The sequence below is a fragment of the Protopterus annectens genome, chromosome 5.part1 (genome assembly GCF_019279795.1).
Source record: "Protopterus annectens isolate FY-2018-M chromosome 5.part1, PAN1.0, whole genome shotgun sequence".
In the NCBI taxonomy this organism is placed as follows: Eukaryota; Metazoa; Chordata; order Ceratodontiformes; family Protopteridae; genus Protopterus; species Protopterus annectens.
In genome coordinates, this window is record NC_056736.1 from 587,847,101 (window position 1) to 587,863,998 (window position 16,898).

Genomic DNA, 16,898 nt, shown 5'->3' on the forward strand with positions numbered 1-16,898 from the left:
TACTTCTTCATCAACACTCTCAGAGCAAACATCATATCTGTAGTGCTCTTTCCTGACATGAAACCATACTGCTGATCACTAATCATCACCTCCCTTCTTAACCTAGCTTCCACTACTCTTTCCCATAATTTCATGCTGTGACTGATCAGTTTTATCCCTCTGTAGTTACTACAGCTCTGCACATCACCCTTATTCTTAAAAAATCGGTACCAAAACACTTTTTCTCCACTCCTCAGGCATCCTCTCACTTTTCAAGATTTAATTAAACAATCTAGTTAAAAACTCTACTGCCATTTCTCCTAAACACCTCCAAGCTTCTACAGGTATGTCATCTGGACCAACAGCCTTTCCATTCTTCATCCTCTTCATAGCTATCCTTACTTCTGCATTGCTAATCCATTGCACTTCCTGATTCACTATCCCCACATCATCCAACCTTCTCTCCCTCTCATTCTCTTCATTCATCAATCCCTCAAAGTACTCTTTCCCTCTGCTCAACACACTCTCCTTGCTTGTGAGTACATTTCCCTCATTATCTTTTATCACCTTTACCTGCTGCACATCTTTCCTAGCTCGGTCCCTCTGTCTAACCTATCAGAACAGGTTCTTTTCTCCCCCCTTAGTGTCCAACCTTTCATACAACTCTGCATACGCCTTATCCTTAGCCTTCATCACCTCTCTGTTTGCCATGCACCTCATCTCCTTATACTCCTGTCTACTTTCTTCATCTCTCTGACAATCCTACTTCTTCGCCAGCCTCTTCCTCTGTATACTCTCTTGTACTTCCTCATTCCACCACCAGGTCTCCTTGTCCTCCTTCCTCTGTCCAGATGTCACACCAAGCACCTTTCTAGCAGTCTCCCTTACTAGCTCTGCTGTAGTTACCCAGCTATTCAGTAACACTTCACTGTCACCCAGTGCCTGTCTTAACTCTTCCCTGAACTCCACCTCACAATCACCCTTAGCTTTACACTTGTTTATTTGTGCTGATATTTACGCCTCACATTTGCACGGAGCTGCTGTATACCTCACTGGTGGTTGGCAGTGCCCTGTATATATGCAAATGTCTTGTAGATAAGTTTTTCCTTAAATAACTATCAGTGAAACCATTCACAGCCCTCTGCTGTCTGAGCAGCATTGCTTTGTTTACATTTAACTATACAAACTGCATAAAATATGGCTCCCACTTTTAGTCTCTGGGCTAACATTGCAGTCCAGTGAAAAGTCCAATCAAATTAACCTATTTCTTTCCCTAGGAAAACACACAGTAAAGATCCACTATCACAGATGGATGGTTCCCATAATCTCTCTGGCCAGCCTGATGGACATGTGCATCATGAGGCCATGTAGCAACTGTCTCATGTATACTGACAGCTACTTACTCCTGAAACAAACAATGTAGCAACTGTCTCATGTATACTGACAGCTACTTAATGCTAAAACAAATTAGTACTATATGTGAGAGATGTAGGTACACTACGAAACTGAAGGCAAATCCCTCACATACAAACATATATAATGCAAAACTGGTTGTCAGCACTCACACACACACACACACACACACACACACACACACACACACACACACACACACACACACACACACACACACACACATATCACTTTCCACACCAAATAATGAACTGACACATAAATCCACATATGCGGTGGTACTCACTAGGAAATTACCAAAAGTCCAGAGGCCTCCCAAATGCTGCCTTCAGCAAACACACAAAATAAAGCAAATTTCAGCCGTAACATACAATAATACTCACACCAGTGCAGCGTGTCAACAAATAAGCCCTTAAAGCATAACACCACAAAACTAAGCATTTTGGTCATAGATGACTCCATTCTGAGACACACAGATGTTCCCCTCACCAGGCTGGATAAGGAGAGGGTTACAATTCGCTGCCTGTCAGGTGCCAGGATCCATCAAGTCACTCAAGCACTCAGGTCACTCAACCACTAGTAATCGCAACCAACAGTAAACCAGCAAAGAAACCAGTTAATATTCCAAAAAACAACAAAGGATTCCGAACCAATAAAATTTATTGTTGTCTGTCTTAGCGCCTCAGCCACTACAGCCTTCAAAGAGTACAAATTTAACAAAAACGTACTCCCATATTTATACATCAAACAATCATTCAATTGAATACAATGAACAATCAATTAATTAGTGAAACATATACTTTAAAATCTTAAAGTAAACTTCTCCAATTGACTTCTCTTCAAACCCATTGGTGGCAATGTATCAAATTTCAGTATAAATACAGTTTCTTTATAAAGTAAAATATTTTTAATTAATCTTTCATCCCCCTTCTTAATAAATACTTCTTCTAAAATAGTAGCTTGCAATAAATTAGCATCCCCATTATGTTTCTCTTTAAAGTGGGATGCTGTAGGACTTTCCAATGTCCCCTTCTTTATGTCTCTAATGTGTTCCTGAAACCTAATTCTAAATTTCCTCTTAGTTTTCCCAATATAGAAAAGGCTGCAGGGACACCTAAGACAATAAATCACACCCACTGTATGGCACGTAAAACAACTGCGGGGTTTAAACATTTTTCCATTAATCCTAGGAAAACAATTTAATAAAAGGACATACATTACAATTATTACATGGTATAGTACCATAAGTTGATAAAGAAATAGAGGGCCTCATTACTGGAGCAACATAATATGCTTTAACTAATTTATCCCCCAAATTCTGTCCTCTCCTATAAGCTACATAAGGTAAATCAGAAATAGTTCTATGTAGCAATTCATCTCTTTGTAAAAATTTCCAAAAGTGCTTCATTAATTCCCAAATCTTAATGCTTAATACGTTAAAAGTTGTTACTAAAAATATTTTTTCTTTATTAACATTCTTAACTATTCTAGCCCTAAAATTAATATTATTAACATTAATAATTCTATTTCTGCTATTAATACCATCTTTATTCAAATTAAATTGTATTAATTTGTCAATGGATTCATAGATTAGATTTTCATTGTATCCTCTCCATAAGAACATAAGTAATGATTCAGTAATTTGTTTCTCCAAATCCAAATTATCATTACAAAGCCTGGACAATCTAATCATCTCCCCATAGGCAGCAACTGTAATGTGTGAATCGGATGGCAACTAGTACCAAACAAGTACTGATTGCCATCCTCAAACTTCCGATGAACTGTAGTAGCAATGAAGCCATCCTTCATTGCTGATAAATGAATATCCAGGAAATTAACCTCTGTTCCACATTATAGACCATCAAACTTTATATTATACACATTATCATTTATTTCCAAAAAGAACAATGGTACTTCATTTCATCCCCCATTACATATAAAAATCAAATCATCAATATATCGGAAATAAAATAAGACATGTTGTTGTACAAATACATTCGTACCAACTCAAATTTTGCCATGAAAAGGTTAGCATACATAGGGGCAAATGGTGCCCCCGTGGCCATACCTCTTAACTGATGATAGATAACCTCATCAAAACTAAAATAGTTATGAAGTATGCAAAAATAAGTTAAATCAATAACATAATGTGAAGCTGCACTATCCTCAAGAAAATATTGCAGGGCTTGGACTCCATCCCTATATCTAATGTTAGTATATAAGCTGGTTACATCCATGGTAACCCTAAACATATTTTGAGTCCAGGAAATGTTAGATATTTTTTGAATGAAATCAAATGAATCTTTAATATAGGAATCAATTCTTTCCACATAAGGTTACAAATAACCATGTATCACAATTCCTACATTATGCAGAAAATAATTAACAGCAAAAATAATAGGGCATCCCGGAGGATTAGTGAGATTTTTGTGGAGCTTAGGAAGACAATAAAAAGTAGCTAACTTACAGTTATCAAAATTAAATTTAGTATCTAAGTCCTTTTTAGAAAAATATCCTAAACGTACACCTTTTTCAATTAGTACTGTAAAATCTTTTATAGCATTCAAGTATTCAACAGTTTCACATTTCATAAGTAGATACATCAGTTAAATGTTGCATACACATATTATAATATTGCGCATAATGAAGCACCACTATTTTGTTACCTTTATCAGAAGGCTTAATAATTAAGTCACTTCTATTAGCAAGATTATTAAGAGCAAGCCATTCATTTTTAGTCATATTATATCGTCGAGAATTATGAGTATGTTCTTCAACAAGTTCTTGTATAGAAAAATTCACCATTTCTGAAAAATGTATCACAGTACTATTAATATAAGGAGGTATAAATTTACTCCAAATATCAATGCCAGTAGTATCCAGCAGTGAATAAGCATATGGAGAAGCACTAATGTTCAAATCATCAGATAAACATGAAAAGAAACTATCATCATTACTGTCAGTTTCAATTCTACATTCAAAGTCATTATTTATTAACTGCTGATCCCCTTGTGCAAAAAAAAACATTTTAAATGCAATTTCCTAACTAACTTAAAAAAATCCTGTTTAATTATATATAACCTAGGTGTAACAGTAGGTACAAACTTTAAACCAAGACGGAGAACAGCAATTTGTTCATCCATAAGAGTGCATCCAGATAAGTTAACTACATTAGAGATATCTATAGAATTAGAATTAGCATCAGTATTATTCAGGGAAATACAGTAAGTTCCATCTACCTCATTTACAAGTTTGTTTAAATTGTCCTTCACTTGCCGCAGAATTGAAACCAATTCCTTTTTTCTTATTTCCCCTTTTGGCACCTTCTTCATTATGGCGAAAACGCTGCTGATGGGATTCAGGTTCTTGTGCTGCAGGCAATGGGGGAAAATCACGTACTTCACCCTCTGAGTCTGTGGTAAAACCTACACCATCCGAAGAGGCAAAAGATATAGATAATTGTTTGTTATTATTACCTGTTTTCCCCAACTGTCCTGAACGAATATTTTGCTTGCTTCTCCATAGAAAGGCACACCCATTTCCATAATCGCGAATATCGCGTTTGATCTTATGTAACTTAAGATGAACCTGCTCATTTTCAAACTTGTTCAACTTTTCTTTTAAATTCTTGAAGATGTCATTAACTTTAGAATCACCCACTTGGTTCAACAATTGTGTGTGCATCACATTTAGATCATTTTTTAATTTTGCATGAAGTAACTGTTCCCTTTCCACAAGGATATTTACCCACTCCATAGCACAAGTATGTGCTGCAGCTAACCAACAATCTTTAAATGCTGCATCAGTGCTATCCGCTATATCAAATGGGGTGGCTGGACGTTTAAAAGCTCTTAAACCTCGAGGGGCACTGTTCAATTCCATGTATCTTATTAAACCCAAGAGATTAAAATGACAACGTGTTTCACAGAAGATCAGTTTTTCAAAGCTGTCAATATTGTCCTGTATCTCTTGAGGAAAAGAAACATTAGGATTTTCACCAATGCCCCCAAATGGATTATTATGTCTCTGTTTTCTGTCTTCCATAAATTTCAGAGCAAAATTAACAGAGGTAGACTCACCATTATTCAGCGGCTGAGTAATTCTTGAAACACCAGCCACTCCAATAGCATGAGTAGGACCGGGTTAAATATTAGAACCAAGTGGAACATTTGAAGAAGCCTGGGAAGCAGAAAATGATGAACCATGGACCACAAAATTATCCATGGTTTTCTGTAATGCCATACCCAAAACACCTAGAGTTTCTGAAGCACCTGGAATGGGTGGGGTAGCAGTCAAATCTTCTCGAAAAACCCTGGGAATGTTAAGTAAGGAATCCAAATCCATGGAAAGACCAGGAATCACAACCAACAGTAAACCAGCAAAGAAACGAGTTAATATTCCAAAAAAACGACAAAGGATTCTGAACCAATAAAATTTATTGTTGTCTGTCTTAGCGCCTCAGCCACTACAGCCTTCAAAGAGTACAAATTTAACAAAAACACACTCCCATATTTGTCCAGATGTCACACCAAGCACCTTTCCAGCAGTCTCCCTTACTAGCTCTGCTGTAGTTACCCAGCTACTAGGTAACACTTCACTGCAACCAAGTGCAAACTCTTCCCTGAACTCCACCTCACATTCACCCTTAGCTTTATACTTGTTTATTTGTGCTGATATTTAAGCCTCACTTTTGCACAGAGCTGCTATATACCCCACTGGTGGTTGGCAGTGCCCTGTATATATGCAAATGTCTTGTAGATAAGTTTTTCCTTAAATAACTATCAGTGAAACCATTCACAGCCCTCTGCTGTTCTGAGCAGCATTGCTTTGTTTACATTTAACTATGCAAACTACACAAAATATGGCTCCCACTTTTAGTCTCTGGACTAACATTGCAGTCCAGTGAAAAGTCCAATCAAAGTAACCTATTTCTTTCCCTAGGAAAACACACAGTAAAGATCCACTATCACAGATGGATGGTTCCCATAATCTCTCTGGCCAGCCTGATGGACATGGGCATCATGAGGCCATGTAGCAGTTATCTCGTGTATACTAACAGCCACTTACTCCTGAAACAATGTAGCAACTGTCTCATGTATACTGACAGCCACTTAATGCTAAAACAAATTAGTACTATATGTGACAGATGTAGGTACACTACGAAACTGAAGGCAAATCCCTCACATACAAACATATATAATGCAAAACTGGTTGTCAGCACACACACACACACACACACACACACACACACACACACACACACACACACACACACACACACACACACACACACACACACACACACACACACACACACACACACACACACACACACACACACACACACACACATATCACTTTCCACACCAAATAATGAACTGACACATAAATCCACATATGCGGTGGTACTCACTAGGAAATTACCAAAAGTCCAGAGGCCTCCCAAATGCTGCCTTCAGCAAACACACAAAATAAAGCAAATTTCAGCCATGACATATAATAATACTCACACCAGTGCAGCGTGTCAACAAATAAGCCCTTAAAGCATAACACCACAAAACTAAGCATTTTGGTCATAGATGACTCCATACTGAGACACACAGATGTTCCCCTCAACAGGCTGGATAAGGAGAGGGTTACAATTCGCTGCCTGTCAGGTGCCAGGATCCATCAAGTCACTCAAGCACTCAGGTCACTCAACCACAAGTACCAGTATGACACCATCATAGTCCATGTGGGTGTGAATGCCTACTCTTGAGTAGCATTCTGCCATCACCAAAGATGATGCCACAATGTAAACAAAAAATGATTTAATTCAACAATTGGCTTAACGTCTGGTTTCAATCCCAGGGAATCCAATATCTGTCAGCCTAGGAGGAAATGGCTGGCAGAGCACACTGCTTTGCCAAAGATGGCCTGCACCTGTCTCCTATAGACTTTTGGATACTGACAAAGGCATTAGCCACCCCAATTATGCCTTTTTTAGGCCATGTCAAAATAACTAACCTCCCAATGTAACAGAATTTTCTCTGGATAAACTCAAGGTACTGGTGCTCAGTCCTAGGAGTTTTAACAAAAACTGCACTCCTTGGAAGCTCTCTTTACCTTGGAAGATGTTGACATCTGTGCAGTCACTGAGACTTGGTTCAAAGGCATGGAAAGCACCCCGGGTGAGCAAGGCTAAAATGCCTCCCTTACATTCAGACCACAAACTGAATGGGAAAGAACCAAAGGTGGAGGTGTATACATTTTCATTAAGCATAAGTACACTTCGAGACTGGTTAAATAGTATGAGTCCCTCAAGCTACTTCATGTCCGATTCATTAAAGGCAAAATCCCCTACCACATCACTGCTAGCTATAGGTCCCCTACAATGAACCAGAAAAAGCATACTACATACCTGGACTTACTGAAGTCACTTACCATATAGCCCATCACCTTACTCATGGGTGATGTTAGCTATCCTACCTTTGACTGGGGTACATACATGACCACAAATGTGTTGGCTCAGAGGTTCTATAGAATCAGCTATACCAGATCAGATAAAAAAAAAGGTCTTGCCAGAAAAACAATCCAACCTGATGGACCCCCGGTGTAAACAGACTATAAAACAAAAGAAAGAAACTAATGCCTAAAAACAAGAGGGAATGACTCAGCAGAAAACAAAATCCATCATTAGTCTAAACAAACAAATTGGAGATCTTGTCAAGTCCTCCAAAGTAAATTATGAAGCAAAACTAGCCTCTGTAGCTAAGAAGAATCATAAGGCATCTTTAACAATGTCCATAATGTTAAGGGGGATAACCAGCTAAGCAGAGCTTAAATATTGAACTGAAATGATTGAACTATTACATTTTCGAATGCCGATTAAAAAAATAAAAAAAAACTAAAGGGTGTAGGCAGGGGGGGGCAAGCCCCCCTGCACCCCCCACACCCCCCACTACTGAAATATACCAATTCAGAGACCGCACTACATTGTAGTAAATGGAAATCTCCCCTTATGGAGATTTCCATTTACCCGTTCGATGTTCTGCACTTTTGGCATTTTTGCGTCGACAATATCGCATTCAATATTGTCAACGTTTGAGATGCTGCTAGGAACCCCAGAAAGAGTAGGATTAGAATTAACTAAGTGCTTAGCAGCAATGGGATCAACTAAAGCTATAGCCTGGTCATGTTTTGGAATAGTGTACAAAAATATAAAATACTGAAGACCTTTATACATCCTGTCTGCCCTTTTAGGGACAGCTGGCTGACTATCAGGAAAATTCCAGGCAGTAACACACACACACACACACACACACACACACACACACACACACACACACACACATCTTCTAAAGGAGTGAGGACAGGAGGAATAGGTGTGGGTTCTGGAAAATCCTTCTGTAACAACTCATAGTATTTTCTGAGGTTCTGAGAAACCTCAGTGTTCCCCCACTGAAAACACTGTCACATTCTAGTAATAGTCTACCTCCCACCCCACTGGGAGAATCTGAAATTGAACTTTCCTCTGAGTCTGAATCAGAAATCTATAGGGGAAAAAACTGTATGCACCCTGCATCTTCCCATTCAGATTCAGAATTCTGAATCTCTTCAGTAAAAGAGGAATCCCCTTCTTTTACCAAAAATTCCTTTAAAAGAAGGATCAATAGCCTGAATTACACTCTGAACTAGGCTCAGTAAACTACTACTATCCAAAGACAATTGAAGAGGAATAGATACAAGCTTGTTTTTATGTTTCTTTTTGGCAGGAAAAAATGGAGCCAACCATGCTGCTAATGGCAGCAGCAGCTTCCCCAGGGATGGGCACAACATTCTGACAAAACAAGAAAACCTTCCCCATTCCCTCTCCCTGGATCAATAAGAATGGCTCTCCCTTGCCCACTGAGGGGACCCTAACAGCTTGAGAAGACATGGCTAACCCGCACTCCGTAGGGGCTCTACATGCTATACCACAGGGATCTGGGTTAAAAGATGAGCAGTCTGAGGTAAAATAAATGGCCACAGCAGAGTCATCACCTGTGGCTGAGGCAAATTGCTAGCCTGATGTGGTGGCAAAGGCTGTTTGCTTATTTTTTTCTTTTTGTGACTGGGGTTAGGACTGGCTGTGGGAACGGTATTGTATTCCATGGTCAAGCAACAAAAACAGTGCTTCTTTCTCAATGAAGTCAGGCAGCAATTGTCGGTATAAACTAGTAGTGCACAAAAGTTAATTTTTTGATAGAAAAAAAAACAATAAAAAGCACTGTAAAACAACATGCCAACCTCACAAAAGTAAAATAAATACAGTTTTCTCCACAGAAAAAAAATGTTCAGTTATTTTACACCACTTTTAAACTGAGAAAAAATTACCGTTTCATTTAAATGTACATTACCGTCTCAAGACAGTTTGTTAAACCATAACACTCCTAGCTTTAAAATAAATTTCAAGAAGATTAAAATAATAAAACATCAACAGAATTAAGAAAATTGAAGGGTTTTTTTCCTTAAAGGGAACTTATCTGCCCAGCAAAGGAAAACAAAAGCTGACTGTCTTTCCTTGAAAGCCTCAGAGGAGCGTACTCTTTGGTGTCAGTAAAGCTCTGAAGGGCTTTGCACATAAAATTTGTCTTTTAGTCAGATCTGCTCAAGCTGCCTGGTAGTTTGGCAATGTAGACGATGCCCTGAACCTTTTGAAACTGGATGGCTGTCACATTCTTGGCAGGATATAACCCATATAACTAAGGCTACCGCAGCAGTGATCAATATGATGAACATCTGTATTTTTTCAGCAGAAGCAAATCTTTGGTTCAGTAGTTCGGTAACATGCAATGTAAATTAATGAATCTGTGTATCTTGTTTTGGTCTCTTTCTATGGTGCAAGCATTCTGAGAGCTAAAATGGAAGCAAAGGGAAGCACTGTAAGGCATTTACACTGTAAAATATTCATAAGCAACCAGACCTTACTTTACCACCATATAGTTTCATTACTATTTTTTTAACTATAACAGCCTGGATAGAGTGCCAGCATTTTTGGTGAAATAAGAGTTTATTCATAGGATCATAGTAAGTTACAAGGCTAATGGCCCTGATGCCCTTACAAGCCTAGCTAAGTTCTTACCCTTATTTCCATGATCACACTTTCCAAGAAATCTTCCAAGAAATTAAATCTTCAAATAATTTTTCCAAGAAATTAAAAATTCCTATACTTTCCAAAAAATAAAATAGAAAACATGGTTTCACAGTATTTAACATGATCTTGCCATTGAGTATGTGGGTGCATTTAACAAGTAGGACATTTAGGAAAGGTAGTGTAACAGGTACATCTGAAGACTGTCATGCCTTATGTTACTGTAGGTGCAGGTAAGGTCTCCTTCATGGTCTCTTGGCCACCAGAACAAGTGCAAGTGCAGGTTTCTCAAATTCAATTTTGTCTTTTTCAAGGAATCTTTCATTTCTAATCAAGATTCACAAACTGGTTCAGTCTCTGCACATCATATTTTGATTTGATCAACGTGTCTGTTCACAGAAGGAGTACAGCCAATGAACACAGCATAAAACATAGGTTCAAAACAGCTCTCAGTGAGAGGATATCTAATAGTGTCTGAACTGCAACATCTCACATAAACTTTGCCTCAAAGTGCAAAAGTCAATTTCACTCTTCTCGACATAATAATTTCTGATGGAGATAAACATGTCATTCTCTGAGAGGAAATTCTGTAAGTAAAGAAACATGGATGCCTTTTGTCAACCATCTCTGTTTTTCTTTATTCCTTCCTTCAAAGTCTGCACAGCCACCACTGTCCCTAAACATATAATATAATTAAAATGTTCATTCTGATCAGTCAAAGATGCACCTGATATAACAGTTTCAGCACTGAATAATGGTCTCATGAACAGATTGTGACACCAGATATCCAAAATGCCCAACCTTCTCTGGGGCTTAATAACACTATTCTGAAATTCTATGGCACAAACTTTCACATAGTTATTTTAAGCATATCCATGGACATTTGACAAAACTGTCTCTGTCAGTCCAATGTTTAATTTGTTCGCATATATTCATACACCATCCATAATATCTAATGCCAGTACTTGAGCAGATATATGTCCGTCTGTAGACTTTTCTGAAACATGAAACCTACTCAGGATTAGACTGACATTTTTCTGAAAAATCAGGGTTTAACCTTTGCTGGCATTTGAATTCTGTGAAGCGCAATGGTGAAGAGGTTAGCCTTGCATCTTCTAAGCTCAAGGTTCGGGTTTGTTTGCAGGCTGGACTGACTTTCATGTGGAGTCTGCATGAATTTTGACTACATACTCCTGTTTTAAAGTAAATAATGGATCTAATGAGATTTGACTTGAGTAGGAAGTAAGTGTTCTCTGGATATACAGAAGATGCCTTTGGAAATTTAATAGTAGGCTTCCTAAACTACTGTGAAGACATGATAGTCAAAAGATAAGGAATTATCATCAAGAGTGCGCAGATTTTTATCACAGTATCTGGATGGGTTGTATAACCTATCTGGTATGATGTAGAAATGCTCTGTTTACTAAAATAAACTACACTGCATTTTTTAATGTAATCGGGGACAGCTGTACTTACACCACGTTAATAGAGTTTAACCCCTGTTGTAGCAATTGTATGTCTGTGGAAGATCAAATAACAGCACCCAATCTGCAAACTTAAAGGACAAACCTTTTGCTGACATTTGCATTCTAGATGAAGGGCATAACTTTTTTTTTTTTTTTTTGCTTCCAGGAGCTATCCACAGCACAACATAAAGATTTATAGTCAGATTTATATTCAGATGCGTAAGTCTGTCAGTAATGTCAAAACGGGGAATAGTGTTAAGGTCTTTGGCCAGGTCCAGATATGCTGTATATACTGCATATAACCGCTATTCTCCACTTTGGTGGCTTTTCAAAGATTGATGAGGTTAAAGAAGCAGGACCTGCAGTTGGCAAAGTCAACTTGATGAGGTCCAGAGTTAAGAGATGTTAAATGTCCATATTAATGAGGTCTGAGATAGTATGCTTCATACCTTTAAATATGAAGTTAGTGAGAGGGTTGGGAAGGTGGCCTAATGGTTAAGGTGTTTGCCTTACAAACACAAGGTACAGGGTTTGAGTCTCACAAGAGATAATTGGCTAGGTTTAAAATGGCTCACAAGGGCAGTTAGCTTAGTACTAACCTATAAAAATTACTGGGTCTATAGTTATCAAGGTCCAGATATGGGCCAACCTTGTCTAATAGAATTACAACAGCTGTTTTCAAGGCTTCAAAAATGTAACCAGAGGAGAAGTTTAAATTAAAGGGGCTAGGTAGGAGTTCAGATGGGCTGTATTTATGTAATGATAATGAGACAGTCTGGTACATTATCAGCACCAATGTGTTAAGTGTTCTTAGCTTTTGTGAGGACTGAGAGGACTTATTTTGTAATAATTAAAGGGGTGGTTGGGACAGTAGAATTTGTGGAATTGCTATAACTGTGGGCAGGTAAAATTTGCACAAATACATTATTTACAATATTAGCTATTTTCTTTGTGCCTTAGTAGGCAGTACTATTTTGATCTAGCTCTAAAGATTGTTGGGTGTTCATTCTCAGCTTCTGACAAAGTGTGAGAATGATTTGTTGTTATTTTTGGTTTCGGTGATTATTTAAGTTCATAGCTTTGAGCCTTCTCAGGGCTCCTTTAAGCTCTTTATCTTTAAGGTAGGTAGAAAGAAACCTCTTATAAGCATTAAGTAATTCATGTCTCTTGCTATATAATTTATTAATATCGATGTTCCACCATAGGGACTTTTTTTTTTAAGTTCCCATTATATTTAGTGTGGATAAGGACTTCCTTATCAATACCATTTAAGTGCAAGCAGAAGTCACAGGTATAGGCAGAAGCTTTAACAATAGGTTCCACTGGAGTAAGATTACAGTGGAGGTCATTTAGGTCATCAACTAACTGAAGAAGGTTTGCTTTTGAGAAGTCCCTAAACACAGAGGTATATGCAGGGGAAGTTGATTTATGCTCTGATTAAATAAAGGAAGAGTTGTGCAAGAAGTGCCCATATTTGTAAGGAAAAATAAAGGGTATTTGGGCTCCTAGTATGAAGAATAATTATTTGTACAAGGAGTTAGCATTTAAATATCATGGAAGTATCAGGCATGCTGACCACAGGCAGTGTAGGTCAGACAGTTTATTTGCGGATAGTTGAAGTCCCCCAGAATAAAGGTATTAGGTTTAATAGGGATTGTGTCCAGACAGGGAAATGGACAATGCCGTTTAGCTAGCTGTAAAGTGGTATTGAATCTTATTTAGTGTGATTTGGACACCTAGGCGTTTAAACTTATTGCCCCAAGGAATAAGGCATGAGGTGATGACATACTTACAAAAAACGGATAGTCTCCCAAAATTTACAATAAGTCTGAATACATGACAGGCACGTAACGCAGAAAGAGAGTGAGTACTTTCATTGCTGTCAGACCACATCTCTGTAATTAGACATATCTGGATGCATTCAAGTTCCAGTAGGACTCTTAATTCCAATAACATGGTTCAGTCCATTTTATAGTTAAGATAATATTTTGTAAGATAAATCAAGTTAATAATCACTGACCTTTCTAGTGATTTATAATTATCATCAAAGTGACATTTTATTGCTTGGAACCAAGTCAACATGCTCTTTAGAACCTCCTTTTATATGCATGTTTCTGTGTTTTGCATATTATACAATGTACCCTACAGATTTTGGAAATTATTCTAATTACCTCCTTCTCAACATATTTGCATATAGTACACCATGTATACTTCCATCTAACAACCTAGATGAATCATCATAGGTTCACAGGTAAGTACTAGGCTAGCTGCCCTTGCAGGACATTGTAAGCCAACCTAATTTGCCTTCAAAAGTGAGAATCAAACCCTGTACCTTATGTCTGAGACACCTTAACCATTATGCCAAACCCCAACCCTTCTAAAAAAGGAAACCACACATAAAGCAAGCCACTACCATCATCATCAACCCCTTTTTTCCCATTTTGTACAAGGGGTTGGGGTGATGTGTCAGCTGTCTCCATCTCTCTCGATTCAATGCCACTTGCTTACCTTCTTCTGACTGTCGCAGGTCTTGTCTCACGGAATCCATCCATCTCTTTGCTGGGCATCCTGAATTCATCTTGTCTTCTTCCTGTCTGTCCCAAATCTTTTTCACCAGATAATCTTCTGCTTTGCTGCACATGAGCCGGAGAGATTGTAATCTCTTCTTTTTCACCTTCTTTGCAATTGCAGTTACCTTGACGTCTGCTCTGATGTCAGCATTTTTTCATCTGCCCCACAGTGGGTATCCTACCACTCATCTCAGACACTTCATCTCCATCACCACTGGCTGCCCCAACTGCTCTGCCTTTACTGGCCAGGTTTCTGTAGCATACAGTAGTTCTGGTTACACCACTGTTTTCTGCACCTTAATTTTCAGCTCCTTTGGCATTCGTCTGTCACATGCTTCCTGTGAGACTCTGTGCCCATTGGCTGCAGCACCTTTGATTCTAATTTTGACCTCCTTCTCAACCACCCCTCCCAGATACTTGAAGCTGTTAACCTGTTCCACTATTTTTCCTTCTATCTCAGTTCTCCGTTTCTTCTGATTTCCCCCATTTGATATCATTACAATTGTCTTATTTGCCAAATGTAATGAGTGAACTGCTAACAACCTAGCAGTTCACTCAATATATCTAGCATTCTGTCATGTGCACTGCATTTATTGTCACAGATTTTAATCATGGAGTTTACCCTCATACTATTTTGGAAAGTTTGGGACAGAAGTAGTAAAGTCCACTTTGATTCAAGTAACCTTATTATCTGCACATATATCTTCTGGGGTAAACAGTAGTCTTATAATGGTTATCAAAAAAGAGTAGCCATCTAGTTTACTTTTTGAGAATGTTACATTACTGGCAGCCACTGCAGAGTGTTAAGGCTGTGAGATGTAGTTCCTGCAGTACAGGGTTTGAGACCTGCAGCCCTTGTTTGTTTACTATGTGACCCTGAGCAAGTCACCTAACCAGACATTGCTCCCAGGTACCCTTGAAAAGGGACTGCGTGCCCAGTGGGCCTGCCTGGTTAACAAATATGTTATTATTATTGTTATTATTATTAATATTTACACTAGGGAGGAATGACCGTGGTGGTGGTGCTGCGGTAGCATCGTCGCCTCACAGTAAGACACTGTCCAGTTCGATTCTCAGCTAGAGCGTCTTCTGTGTGGAGACATGCATGAATGGGCCTTTCGTTCGGCACGTAAAAATCAACTACCAATCATTAGCGGACCGTAGTTCCACTGTGGTGACCCCTAAACGGGAAAAGCCGAAAAACATAAACAAACACTAGGGAGGAATGAGAGGACTGACAGAATATGCCCTCATGACCTGAGTCAGTGAAAGGAGTCACATAAAAGTCACCACCCCCATTTGAGGACATTGGGGGTGGGTTGTGTTTTCCTTTCTTCTTTATAACCTTCACTGGTGTCAGCAGCTGTTTCCTTGCTTCAGTACGAAAAGTACACTTACCTTCTCCATACATTCGACCAATGGCAGCAGCCATTAGGCCAGTACGATGTCCTAAATGACTGTAAAATATCAATTAGAAAAATGCCTAGGATAGTACAGGATAGACACTATGAAAAAAACACTTGAAATGACTGGTAATACTTATCTTAGAAACAGAAATTACCTGTCTAGGAATTGCAGATTGAACTGAAATTACTACAATTACATCATCAGTCATTTTAAAAATAAAATCAACATTGCTAAATGCCAGTTTCAACCACAAATATATGAAAAGCATTATTTATTTATTTATTTTATTTATTTTACATTTGTTAACCGGGCTAGTCCAACTAGATACATGTCCATTTTCAGTGGAGGCCCGAGGAGAAAAGCTCCGAGTTTTCAAAACATTTAATGTTACAAGTAATTTAAAAATAATAATACAAAAATGTATAGCAAAATGTTACAAGAACAACATTATTGCAGGGCACAAGCATCTCTGCGCCCCCTCATGTGGGGATGAAGCCCCAGCTGTCTAAATGCTCTAACTCCAAAATAAGCCGCGTAGGTAAGGGGAGATTTTTTGACCCCCCCCCCCTTTGGTTGTGTGATCTCAACAAACTCAAGCTGCAACACAAGGTTAAAAATGAATTTGTATAAATTCACTGAATCCAGGTCTAACTATATTTATTTGTTGACGTTTGATTACTGGGAAAGTCCAACTGGGTAGAAACCCATTTTCACTGGAGACCAGGAAGAAAAGCTCCAAATTATTACAAAACATTTTAAGAACAATAATTTTACAATCTTCAGAAATAAAACAAAATATTTGCAGTTTAAATAACTATAACAAATTAGACATAATATAAAAAAATAGGTTAAAAATTGATGCAAGGTACATGGCAATCACTTAATATTTGGAGAAACTTTAGACATTTTGTAGAGAAAGTAAAGGTAAGTTAGAAATTGCAATATGAGGTG